This window comes from Rousettus aegyptiacus, unplaced genomic scaffold, assembly GCF_014176215.1.
Source record: "Rousettus aegyptiacus isolate mRouAeg1 unplaced genomic scaffold, mRouAeg1.p scaffold_m13_p_1, whole genome shotgun sequence".
Classification (NCBI taxonomy): domain Eukaryota; kingdom Metazoa; phylum Chordata; class Mammalia; order Chiroptera; family Pteropodidae; genus Rousettus; species Rousettus aegyptiacus.
Window position 1 is genome coordinate 179,710,175 of NW_023416284.1, and position 12,992 is coordinate 179,723,166.

At 46.6% G+C, this 12,992-nt stretch overlaps 1 protein-coding gene and 1 long non-coding RNA gene across 7 annotated transcripts in view; one reads left to right on the forward strand and one right to left on the reverse strand.

Annotated features, from left to right (window-relative positions):
• Positions 1-1,366: 1,366 nt before the first annotated feature.
• Positions 1,367-7,205, reverse strand: LOC118603904. Its single transcript, XR_004951466.1, has 2 exons — positions 7,122-7,205; positions 1,367-2,077 (listed from the first exon to the last, which is right to left on the reverse strand). It is a non-coding gene; the product is annotated as an uncharacterized LOC118603904 (long non-coding RNA).
• TULP4 (TUB like protein 4) overlaps positions 7,184-12,992 on the forward strand; it is a 165,673-nt gene continuing 159,864 nt past the window's right edge. For 2 of the 6 annotated variants that reach the window (XM_036223230.1, XM_036223267.1), the window contains exon 1: positions 7,732-7,797. The gene's annotated coding sequence lies outside the window, so the exon portion shown is untranslated. Of the gene's footprint in view, positions 7,272-7,731; positions 7,798-8,022; positions 8,629-12,992 lie in introns of those variants that run through there. The other 4 variants (XM_036223239.1, XM_036223248.1, XM_036223237.1 and 1 more) reach the window with 4 other exon arrangements.

A 12,992-nucleotide genomic window follows, 5' to 3' on the forward strand; every position in this document is an offset into this window, starting at 1 on the left:
TAGGTAATGTGAACCCTTTCCACAAATGTGTAGTGTTAATTTTATTCCAAACTATTACAGCTTTCACATGAATACCTAATTTATTCATCTATCATCCATCCATTCATCCATTGATTTATTTATTCACTCAGTCAATGTCATTACACATTTAATCACTACTTGCCACTGTTCTAGGCACTAGAGATGAGAATATAATCAATAGTAAACATGAGATTTGTTCTTTTTTCTCTTAAGGTAAAAAATTTCTCAGATGTCTACTTAGAGCTTCGACACTTCAAGATGTTAACATTAGCTGCAGGTTTTCAGAGGCTTCACAAAATAAAGTGTATTTTGCACTCCATTAGCAGTCACACACAGGTATTTCTTGTTGGTGGTCGGCTCTCCGTCATAAATGATTAAAAAATTCAGGCACTTTCCATCTTGTGGCGTTGTTCTCTTGGGCCTCAAGGTTTTTGCATCTTGCCGCCAGCCAGGGGAAGAGGCAGCATGGAGAAGCACACTGTTTCTTAACTGCCTTGGCCAGAAGTGACATGCATCGCTTCTGATTACATTCCATTGGCAGCCATCAGTAGTGTGGCCTTGCCAGGAGCAAGGGTGGGGGGTGGGGTCGGGTTGGTGTTGGGGGGCATTAGGAAATGTCATTCCTGGCTAGGCTAAGATTTCCTAGCTACAACTCTTATCGTATGGAAAGGCTTTAGATGGGACAAGTAGCCATCTCTGCTACAATATCCCAAACCTGCACAATTGCGAGTAAGTTTACTTCAGTGTAGGTAAATCATTGCTGGGACTCATCTCTTCTGCAGTCTGATACTTGAACACCTAAGTCTTTCAGAGATTTTCTTCCTCTGTCTAGTTTTTTATATTAACAAAAATTATTGAGTATATCCAATAAGTGATTCTCTTTGGAGCGATGCTTAAGTATACCGGTGTGACTTGGTATTTGTATCCATTGTATCCTATTGGTGAACATCTGGGGAGATTTTTCCACCAGTAGGAGGAAAACCAATCTAAAATTGCTCAAGCAAGAAAGGTGTTTATCATCTCAGAGAACGAGAAGTTCCAAAACAGTGAAAATGCATAAAATACATATCAGGGTTGGGTCTTCGCTGGGTCAAAGTGGCCTCCCAGGCCAGTCGTCTTGTTCCCACTGTCCTTCCTGTGTGGGCTGGCTCCTGTCTGGTCACAAGGTGGCAGCAGCAGCCCCAGCCACCTCAGCCTCACTCTACGGAGCAGCCCTCAGACTTTCTGGAGACGTCTTCCCTTCACTCTCTTCAAAATTAAGGACCCCAATTCCCCAAAGAGCTTTTTAAAACAATAATGTAGGTTATGCCTATTGATATTTACCGTTTTATAACTTAAAACTGAGAAAATTTAAAAATGTTTATTAATTCATTTATAATAATAAACCTTTATGGGTTAACATAAATCACACATCTTCATGAACAACTACGTTTTCCAAAATAAAACATTCTAGTGAGAAGAGTAGCATCGTTTTACATTTTTTATACATCTCTTTAAATGTCTGGCTTACTACAGAAGACGTGGGCTCTCACGTCTGCTTCTGAATTCAGTCTGCTGTGGTATCGCACGTCACGTAACCTCTGGAAAAGACCAGAGTCATTCAATCAGATTCATTCATCAGAATCATTCATCAGAGAATGACAGTGAAAGATGCAAATGACATCTTAGTATTATTATTAAAACAGACCTCAAAGATCCCTTGAAAAGGGAATCCTTGTATTTCCTAGTAAGAGCCAAGAAGCTGTTTCTAGAACCCTTCACCAGCAGATGACCCTCATGTTCAGCTGACCAGAACGAGATCACTTGACTATTTCTAAGGAAAGACAGCAAAACTGGCAGGATTGGCTTCTATCAACAATTCTTTCATATGCATCGGAACCACCATCTTAAAACAGATTGCTCGGCCCTCAACGCCAGGGTCTCTGATTCAGGAAGTTTTGGGTGGAGCCTGAGAATGTGCATTTCTGGCAACTTCCAGGTGCTGCTGCTGCTGCTGCTGTGAGAACCACTGGCTCAGACCAGTCAGGGGTGGGAGTCGCCAGGCTTCCGGAACACTCTGGTGTGAGAACACAGACAGCTAAATAAATTAGGGTTCTCCAGCAAGCAAGAGGGGAGAATGGCTGTTGGTGCAACTGTGTTTGCTGTGCTTATACACTTAAAATTTATAGTAGATGCCTCCAAAATAGAGAATGCTTGAGCACTGGTGCCGTTAGTGACTTTTTGCTAGTTATCAAGTGTATCTTGGTTTCATGGTCAAGGGAAGAAAAGGGCGGGTGAGGGAGAGTTACAGAAAAGGAAAGGATGGGGTAGAGATAAAAACTTAATTTTAAAATGCCCTGCCTTTTCCTCTTCCTCTACAGCCTACCTGGCTTAAGAAAGGTAAGTTGGATGAATTTGATACAGAGAAAGTCAATGTAACTGGGGAGGTCTACGCTTGCAAACTCATTTTGCTATTTTGTATTTTAAGACGCGTAGTGAGGTCCAAAGCTGCACGCAGCCGAGCCGAGTGCCCCTCGCAGTTAACCTCGTTCTTCACGTTCACACGGCCTAATAAGATGAAATATTCCAAACTGTAGAGAAGCCACAGGTTAGGAAAATGCCCTATATCGTTCTTTCCATTAACAATTTCGTTGAAAAGCCTATAGAATTTTAGAGCAGAGAAGGATCGGAGACCGACGCTGCTTCCGCATTTTGCAGACCAAGGAGACGAGACCAGAGAGATGGCGTGACGTGCCCACGCTCATCAGTCGCCAAGTGGTGGTCCAGATGTCAGCCGGGCCTTGTGACCGTGTCTGTTCTTCAGCCCTGACTAGCTCTTCCATGCGATGGCTAAAACAAAAGTAAGCTAGAACAAACAGGTTATGTATGGATAACGGATGAGCCCAAAGTGGTAACGGTCTTATAGCCGAGTGATGCTCCAGCTCCCAGCCTCACGCCCTAACCACCTTCAGTCCCGAACACTGCATCATCCCTGGGCTCCCAGCTCCCTGGCTCTCATTCCCAGGGGCCTCCCAGAGGGCAGCCAATCCCTCCCCCTCCACCACCAGGTATGCATCCAAACTGCCTCCAGCACAGCCCTGGGATGGCCGAGCCGGCTCTGGACCTGCCCAGATGCGGGCCACAGATTCTATCTGCTCTGCTCTCTCAGCGCCCCTGCCCCGTCAGATGCCTCCCATCCCTGGGCCGGCAGCCTTTGTGCTGAACCTCAAAGGAACTGCCCGGAGGGCCACTGATCTGGTTTAGGAGACCAGTTCTGCACATCACAAGGAGAGGCCGGTTAAGGACACTGCAGAAAAACAAAGCTTGCCCAAGATGACGTGTCTGCCTGCCTTAGCAGTTGCTTCACTAAGGCCATTTTCACTACCTTTTGGGAGGCCACTGACTACTCTGCTTAAAGTAAAAATTGTGCCCACATTTTCCTACTCAGACAGGGTCTGGTTGGAACCTGCTGCCTGAAAGACACCTCAGCAGAGAAAGGGGTGGGAGGGAGGAGAATAACACTTCAACTGGGGGGCCGAGTGTGACAGCCTGCTCGCCTCTTCTCCTCATGGAGGGAAGGAGACGATGATAAGAACGCTCTCTTTGTTAAAAGCCATTTTCTGACCAGCCCCAGGTGCAGGCCACAGATTCCATCCGCTCGGCTCTTCAGGCCTCCGAAGGGAAGGCTCTGAGACAACAGAGCAGATGTTTCCTATCTTTCTCCTTTCCCGAGTGGGCCGTGCAGGACTTCCGGCCCTAGACACCTGGGGCAGGTGTTCTCCTCACTCAGGAGAAGCTCAGAAGAATGAGGTGGAGAGGGTGGTTAGTGGAGGAGGGGTCCAGGCTTTATGACTGAGAGGTGAGGAGGGCCCTGCATTGCTCTGCATGTGCAGAGTAATGTCCAGCCCAACTCTCCAGAGAAGAGGTAGAGAGGCCTGGTGGGCTCCAGGCTACCCCTCCCCTGATGGGCCTGTTATAAGGCTCTTCCTTATCTAATCCAAATCCCTCTCCCGTAAACCCCCAATCACCATTTCTTGATGTGGGTAGTGCTTGGTCCAAAGTAGCAGCTCGATAAATAATTTTAAAAGGTTAGTATGCCCACATGGTCATATTCACCCACACGGCCTTTGTCTCTTTCCAGGTTAAGTTTCCCTAGTCTCTTGAAAAGCTATTTATCAAACTGTGTAACATTATAATACAGCTTCCAGACCCCTTACCAGCCCCGTCAGCCTTCATAGGTTGTACTGCAACTTATCAATGTCCTTCTTAAAGTGCCTGTGGTAGGGCCCAGAACTGAAACAGCTGGATGAGGCTGGCTACGCAGATAGCACAGCGGACCACGGGCACGTCCTCCTTATTCTGCGTGCTGTCTTTCTGTAATGAGGCCTAAGTGGGTGCTAGCATCTTTGGCTCTCAGGACCTCTTGAAAGACAAAAGGCTTGCACATTATTCTCCAAAAGCTCCAGGTCCTTTGCCATGGACGCCTTCCATGTGCCCATATCCAAGATCCAATTTCCCAAACCCTGTGCTGAATTTCTTGGTGGCTGAAGAGCTCAAGTCAGCAGAAACTTTGGTTTCTGAACTCTTTCGTGGCCAGGAAGGAGGGAAGATGTGACCAGGGGTGCTGGGTGACAGGGAGGCAGGAAAGAGGCCTTGAAGCGCTTCTGGATCTTCATTATCTGGATGTCTTAGAGTAACACGATGGGGAGAGAAGGGCACAGAGCCCAACCCAGGCACTTGGCTGTGATTTCTGACCCCTTCTGCCTTCAGGTCCAGCCTTAAGAGTAGCACAGTGGTGCCCAGCCACGGTGCTAGCCCCAAACTCCTTCACAGGTGCACAGCCAAATGTGGACGAGTGTAAAATATTTACATCACAACCTAATCGTCATACTGTTACCAAGATGCCTATCATATCTGGTTTGAGTTCTGAGCTCACTGTGTGACCCAAGGCAAGGCAGATGTAAGGACAGTATAATTTTCAAAGAAAGGTCACATATCTCTCAGAATATAATTTGGAAGCTTGATCAGGGTAGTAAGATATTTGTCTGAAACTTGAACCTAGAACTAAAGGACAGCCAGTTAACAGAATCATAATCATGAATGAGAGACAATTTCTTTCAGTAATTACTATTTAACAATTATTGCGGATTGGTTTAATTTCTTCAAAAGCGTTGCCAAATTTTCTAATATTTAAAAGTATTTTAAACACAACAAAATGAGGATTGTTGGACGAGTGGGATTTTAGAGGCCAATGGGAGGGTCCCTATGGCCAAATCTCCTTCCTAATGGCTCCCAGTTGCCTCTGATTACTAAAAGAGAGACAATCATTTTCATTCATAATTAGATTTAAAAAAAACCCTTAAAATGTAGATTCACAACAGATTTAATAGATTGCTATAAATGAGCCTTCAAGTTACAATGTCTTAAGGAAACCATTTTCGTCCTCAAAAGGTAGAGAGAATAGGTCCCTAAGAGGAGAGGGTTGAGGGTAAGGTGGGGGATGGGGGGCACCCACAGAGAGTCACAGGGAACAGAAAGAACAGTAAAAATAAGAACCAACAAGGCATAGTGGTTGGCCCATGGTAAGCACCTAATAAACCTGAGCTATTATTTTTGACTGAGTACCTATTATGCTATTATGTATCAGGTACTGTACATAAATTAGTTCATTTAATTCTTTCAGCAGCCCTGTGAGGTCGATAGTATTTGAATGTATGGTTAAAGCAGCAGTGTTAGGCATCTCGTTCTTATTGTCACTTATTTTTTAAGTGGTAGAAGCAGGACTTCAGTAAAGGCACTTACACCAAAGGCTGTTCACACAACCACGGACACCGTGGGAAACCACAGAGCCAGAAAACGAACATAAGGGCCTTGACAGATGTCACAAGAGTTGGCTGTATGTGTGCCCAAGAGTGCTCCAATGAAAGAGAGTCTACACATGTGGGCCTTAAGGAAAACTATGCTGATAAGTGAATATTGTTTCATTGTGCAGAAGGAAAAACACCTGTGTTGTTTCAGAGTTGATAATATTTGTTAAATCACTTTTACACTGTTGTATAGATTGTATTTGTTAAGCCAAGGAAGTTCTTCAAGTACATATTTATTTTCATCTTTATTCCTTTTACTGGCTCTTTCAAGTCTGATGGTAAGGGTCACATATTTCGAAATTTGCTCCAGGCTCTAGTTGTCTATCCCAGTGTGTGTGTGTGTGTGTGTGTGTGTGTGTGTGTGTGTGTGAGAGAGAGAGAGAGAGAGAGAGACAGAGACAGAGACAGAGACAGAGACAGAGAGACAGAGACGGATGGACAGACACCCTTGGAGGGTAAGGGCCATCTTACATACTTCCTCTGGTTCCCCACCCTCTAGCCTGGTATTGAGCTCGGTTGGAGCATAATACTCATTCCATTGAATTGAGTGAAGATTATCTTTTATGTTTAAGATACTCTAAGACCTAAGTGTAGTTTTCTTTCTTAAAGTTTTCAAAGTTAATTTTAGGAGTATTATAAAATAGGCATCATCAAATAATACTGATCTTGATACTTCTATTAAATACATTATACTTACGTGCATACACTCACAAAGCAAATATCATTTGTTTAAAAATCACCTTCTTCAAAATTAAAAAAATCCAGGTAGTGCTAACCAACATTTATGAAATCTTAAGGCATGGAATTCCAGAATTTAAAGACTCTTGGTCTAATTATTTCCCTCCTGACGACCAGAAATTCACAGGGGCAGGAATTCTGAAATCTGAAGCAGATCTGAGAAATTTGGCAATAAAGCAAAACAGGAAAAAGTTCTGCTCCCTTACAAAGAGTGGCTGCTATACTTGACTATACAGGATTTTTAATGCCTCAAATCAAAGAAGAAAGGATGTCGATCCTATTTTTAAAAAGAATTCCACATACGTGAACAGCCACACAACCAGCAATGCTATTTCTTTGTACATGATGGAAAATGAAGGACGGATGCAGAAAGTTTCCATTCCTAGCGGGTCATCAATTTAATGGGGGGTGGGGGTGGGGGAAGAGGCATGAATTCTTTTTCCCTGTGTCAGTTAGGATGACGCTATCGGTCTTTCCTCCGTAAGACCAACTGAACGAGAGACTCTGAGATCATACCCATCAAAGAAAGACACAGCAGTGACTGACTGTCTTCCTGGGCCGGGGGGAGGGGGGCGATGCGATGGTTCATTGTCCCGGCAGATCTGTTGTCTAGTGGCTTTCAAGTTGAGACAGTGCGATCTCCACTTCCGGCTCCGGCGAAGTTCGGTCAGCACAGATCATTACATGGCCGGGGAGTGAGGGGCTCTCGGGTCGGCGGCCCGGACCGGACTGGCGGCGGCTCGCGGTTTCCAGGGCGGTCCGAGCCGCAGAGTGGCGCCGCGGGACGGCAGCGGCGGGCGCGCGAGGGGGTCGCAGGGTCTGCGGCGTTGGGTCCCGTCAGCCGGAGCAGGTGGCGGTTGGGCAGCAGCCCCGGCGAGGGCGGAGCGCGACGCGGGGGTGGCGGCGCCGCGACCCCGGCCCGGAGCGGGCGCGCGGGTCCCCGGGGCGCGAGGGCGCGAGGCGGGCCGGGGAGGCGCCTGCCAGCCGCGCGGGGTCACGTGGCGCGGTCACGTGGCGCGGAGCCGGGCCCGGCGGCGGCGGCGGCGGCGGCGGCGGCGGCGGCGGCGGCGGCCGAGGGAGGCGGAGACTCGGCCGCGACGCGGAGGGAGGCGGCGGCGGCGGCGGCGGCGGCGGCGGGGCTGCCGGAGGCGGAGGGCGCGGAGGCGCGGGGCCGCCGCTCGGCCGCCCGGAGGTGAGGCGGCCGCGGACCGCCGTCACGACGCCCACCCGCTCGGGGCCGCGGCGGGCCCAGGGCGCCCTCCGAGCCGGGCCGGACGCCGGTCCCCTCGAGCGGGCGCAGGGTCCCCAGCCCCGGCCAGGCCCCTCTGCCGGGCGGGCGGGCGACCCCGGGCCGGAGGGCGGCGGCGCCCCGGGCGGGGCGGGGGGCGGCGGACGTCTTGGGGGGCGCTCCCCGGGACGCGGGGGGACACGGCGGCCGCCACCCGGGCTCGGGGCGGCGCTGGCTGCCGTGGAGCTGTTTTCGCCTTTTGTTTCAGCGTATCAGAAAATGGGGCGAAACAGGAGCTTGGTGTGCGTGTGTGTGTGTAAATCAGGAGGCGTTTGGCTTGGAGCCATTTTTTTTCTTAATTGTGGAGACAGAAAATCCCTTAAAACGGTTTCCCCGGGGAGCTGGGGCTGTGCCCCTCCTCTTCCTCCCCAGCGTCTGGATGGAGTGGGTTTCCCTCCTGCCGCTGCCCACCTTCTCGCCCTCCAGTCGGCCTCCCCCCGTCCCCTTCCTGCCCGCCCCACCTCCGTGAAGCCCCGGGGCGAGCGGGGTGTCTGCAAAGCGGCCCGGTCACCTGTCGTGGCAGCTGCATGGAAATGCTGGCGCTTGGGCTGTCTGGTCTGTGCCGTTTCCTCTGGCAAATCACGGAGATTCGGCGCCGAGCACCAACCCTCTCCCTCTTTTCCCTGCGCTCCCAAACAAAGTGCATGGTGCTGGTTCCGAAGTTTGACCCGCTTGGGCAATTAGCAGGGGGAGTCGTCTACTTTTTCCTATCACACCACTTCAAGGTTGGAAAAGGTGAGGGCCATCTAGCTTTGTGGAAGGAAATGAGTGTGACACAGTCCTATTGGGGAATGGATGTGACTTACCTGCTAATTGCCATGGTGATCAGAAAGTCTTCTAACACTTTTCTCCTTGGGGACAATCGGCTCCCCTTGCAGGGAGCCGCTGCCTGGATCGCTCTATCCGAGGGCTTCTCTTCCTCTTTGTACTTTGCGGTAACAGTAGGTCAGCAGAGCCTTAAGGACACCCAGTAGGCAGGTTTTAAAAAAGCACATGGAAAATAATTTATTTCTAAGGTTTTGAAGAATGTAACTATTCCTTTGGTGTGTGTTGGGGGGGGGGCGGGATCCCTTTTCTTCCTGCTTCTCCTGTGTGTCTGGGGTTTCCATTTCTTTGTAGCTCCGGGTTACTTCTTTCAGGCAAGGGGCCGCTGGGGGTGGTGTGGTCCTGGAGAGTGCTCACCACCAGGCCGGGCACCACCGGATCGCTGAGGGCGCGGTTGTGATGGGAGAGAAATGACGGGCATCTTGCACATAGCCAGCCACACTGCAACCCAGAGAGCCGCCGCCGAGTCTCTGCAGCGTCTCCTGGTCATCTGGCGGGGCAGTTTGCAAGTTGATGTCAACATCGTGCAGTGCTATGTCACATTCAGACTGAGGGGTTCTCAGGCATCCCCGCCCCTCCATTATTTCTTCATAGTTTACTGCCTTGGAAATGAGTATATGAATAAATCATGAGTAGCCACATCTAGTGTTTAGTTCCTCAATTTAAAGACTAGTAATTTGTGTGAAATAGTTGTTGAGGATGTGAATTTTTTTTTTAAGAATTTTAAGTGCTCTATTTTAGTAAGGGTTGTGAAAGTAGCAGTATTTTCACATGATGGGGGAAGTGTTGTTGACCTCTAGAGTTAGAGTATGTGGAACCGAGTTAGAGTGATCATAGAGGGAACAAATTCTAACAGTGGCGCTTTCAGTTGGGGGAGAAGTGTGGAAAGCTGGAATTGCTTCCTATGCCTGAGAAATAATACAATGTATGCATTCCTGTATATTTTAAACCAATGACCTCTTCATTTTAAAAAGGTACGTGTATCATGTTGAACTTCTTGTTTTCATATGGATCTATGAGAGTAGCAGTTTGGTTATTCACACTTTTTTCCCACCAGAACTCTTTTAACAGAGAAAAGTTTTTTCTTAACCTGTAAAAGGATACATGGCACATGAAACCTACTTTACATTAAACCATCCAACACTGATGCTGGGATCCCAGGTAATGAAAGACCGGGAGAGAGATGGCAGCCTTCCTTCCCGTTGAACGTCAGTCTTCTCACTAGAGAGTGTATAAGACAGAGGGTGATGTGCAGGTTTTCTTTTGGGTTTTACTGCAGATTCACTGAGTTTTCAAATTCAGGAATGTTTCCTGAGTGCCTGCCTTGTGCATGGCGAAGCTAGGACATTGTCCTTCACCTGTTCCGCTGCATTTACATTGTCCATTACAGTCTCTTTCCAGTTCTCTACTGTGAAAGGAGAAACATTGAAGATAGATCGAGTGGCCAAAATATGCATGTGATTCATCGAATGCATTAAAAATTGCGTAAAGCTTGTTATGAAATGATTTAGTTATTGCACTGGTTCTTATTTAGGATTCTGTGAAGTAGTTTCAGTATTACCAGAAGCCTTACTGAAATTACACATTTGCCTTTATTTAGTGAGACTGCTAAGGCTGCAGGGACTATCTAATTAAAATATCAAATTTCCTTTAACTTGGCTGGGATAATGTTAATTTAGTTACTAAATTTTAACATATTAAACAATTTCTTTTATAAGATATACATACTATAAAATTTACTATCGTAACTATTTTTGAGCATACAGTTCAATGACATTGAGTGCATTCACCTTGTTGTGGAACTGTCATCACCATTCGTCTCTGGAACTTCTTTGTTTTTCCAAACTAAACTTTGTACCCATTAAACAATACCTTCCCACCTTCTCTTCCCCCGGCCCCTGGCAACCTCCATTCTACTGCTCTCTCTATGAGTTCGACTATTTTCGCAACCTCACAGAAGTGGAATCACACAGTATTTGTTCTTTTGTGACTGGCTCATTTCATTTAGCATGATGTCTTCAGGGTTTGTCCATGTTGTTGCATATGTCAGAATTTTCTTCCTCTTTAAGGCTGAATAATATTTCATTGTTTGTACATAGTGCATTTTGTTTATAAACATTTAAAATTTTAACCTACTAAATGTTAACCACCATGGTAACATAATAAACAGCTCTCACTGGAAATTATAGATAGCTTTGTTTAATTAAAACAGGAAAATAAAGTAGTTATTAATGCATAGTACCTTTTTAAATATAGGACCCATGGGGGATAAAATGATAGGTATGTCATGTACTCGCTTGGTCCTGTCATTTCCCTTCTGTATGGGTAGTGACATACAGTACATCTTTCTGAAATTTGTGGCTCATGCAGGTGATGTTTTCGTTTCCCAGCTAATGTTATAATGGCAGTATGTTTTGCTGGATGAAAGAGTACATAGGGCTCACCCTGAGGTACAGATTGTACAGGAAGGATGGGGAAAATGTCTGATTACGTCCCTATATTTACCACTTCTCAAAATCACGTCAGATCCCTAGCATCTTCCCACAGTGATGGGTGAGGGTTTTTTTCTTTTTGTGTACGTATCTTTATGAACTCCTCTGTTTTAGCATATGTGATGTGTTATGTTTCAGTCCATTTCAGTTATTATCCCTTTGATGCTCAAATTGCCCGGTCGTTGGGCAGGTAGGCTTATTCAGGTTGGCTCCAAGTCTCTATGATATGCTTCTAGTAATCTGTGGTAGCTTCTTTGCTTTTTGGTATGACGAGGTATTTTAGGCTCATCCTATACCCTTCCCATTCCAGATTTAGAATCAATTTGTAAAAAAGCAATTTGTAAAAAAGCAAAAAAATTAATAGCCAATAAACATATTAAAACAGTCAATTTCACTAGAAATAAAGAAATGAAATTAAAAGCAAAAGTAAGATACCATTTGTCATGGTTTGAATGGGTCTTCCTGAAATTCGTATGTTGAAGCTCTATCCTGAAGTATGATGGAGCCTTTGGGAGGTGATTAGGGTTAGGTGAGGTCATGAGGGTGGAGCGCTCATGATGGGATTAGTGCCCTTATAAGAAAACACCTGGAGCGCTTGCCCCCCCCACCCCAGGTCTTGCACAAAGAGGTCATGTGAGCATGTAGCCAGTTGGTAGCTGCCCTTAAGTCAAGAGGAGAGGCCTCACAGTGAAACCTACCTGTTGGCATCTTAATCTCGGCCTTCTCAGCTTCCAGAATTGTGAGAAACGAATCTCTGTTGTCAAAGCCACTCTAGCCTATGGCATTTTGTTACGGCAGCCCAAGCCAACGAAGACACCGTTTCTCAAACATTAGATCGGTAATGTAATTTAGACTCAATTTAGACCTTACTGGATGTGAAACAATTGGATAAAGCTTAATATAAAATATTGTTATGATTACTTCTTCTCTTCCTTCTCTTGGTAGCTTTAATACTCGGGTACTTCCTGGTTTGGAATGGGAATCAGGACGATAGTAATTCCCAGGGCTGGTGAAGAGGTGGTAAATGTGTACGCTCAGCAGAGGTGTAAATTGCTAAATAGCTGCTGTTACATGTCAAAATGTAAATTTTGCAAAGCCTTTAACTCAGCAAGTCCACATTTAGGAATTAATAGGAAATAATAGGAAAAGTTAGCAAAGATATATGTATATAGTTAAGAACAGTTATACAGATGTATAGTAAATAACCTTAAGGAATTGGCTAAATAGATATGGTACCTTCATTGCATGAAGCCATTGAAAATGATACGGCTCTGTATTAACCATTCTGGAAAGATGCTCAAGATACATTATTGCGTGAAAAAGGGAGGTTACGGGACTGGAGGCACAACACTTACCTATAACATAGAAGATGAGGAACTACTAGGCTCTGGAGGCCAAGAACCAGGCCTGCAAGGATCTAGGCTTCTGGAACCGCCCAGTGGACAGTGTGTTTCAGTTGCCATGGTCTCACAGACTGCACCAACTGGTTTCATTCTTGTGTCATAAGATGCTGTGTTCCTGGAGAGAGAATGTGATTGCCTAGTTTGGGTAATTTGCTCACCCTTTGGCCGTGTGTGTGTGCGCGCGCGCGTGCGCGCGCACACAGAGAGAGAGAGAGAGAGAGAGAGGGATTGCGATTGCTCTCAGCTCAGTCTCACAGACCATGCGGAATGGAGGAGGAGTCATGACAAGAGTTGAGGTACTTTTAATTAACAAAAGGGCAAGACAGGGAAGGAGATGCCCACTGTGGGCAATTAAAATTAAATAAATTCTTTGCTCAGA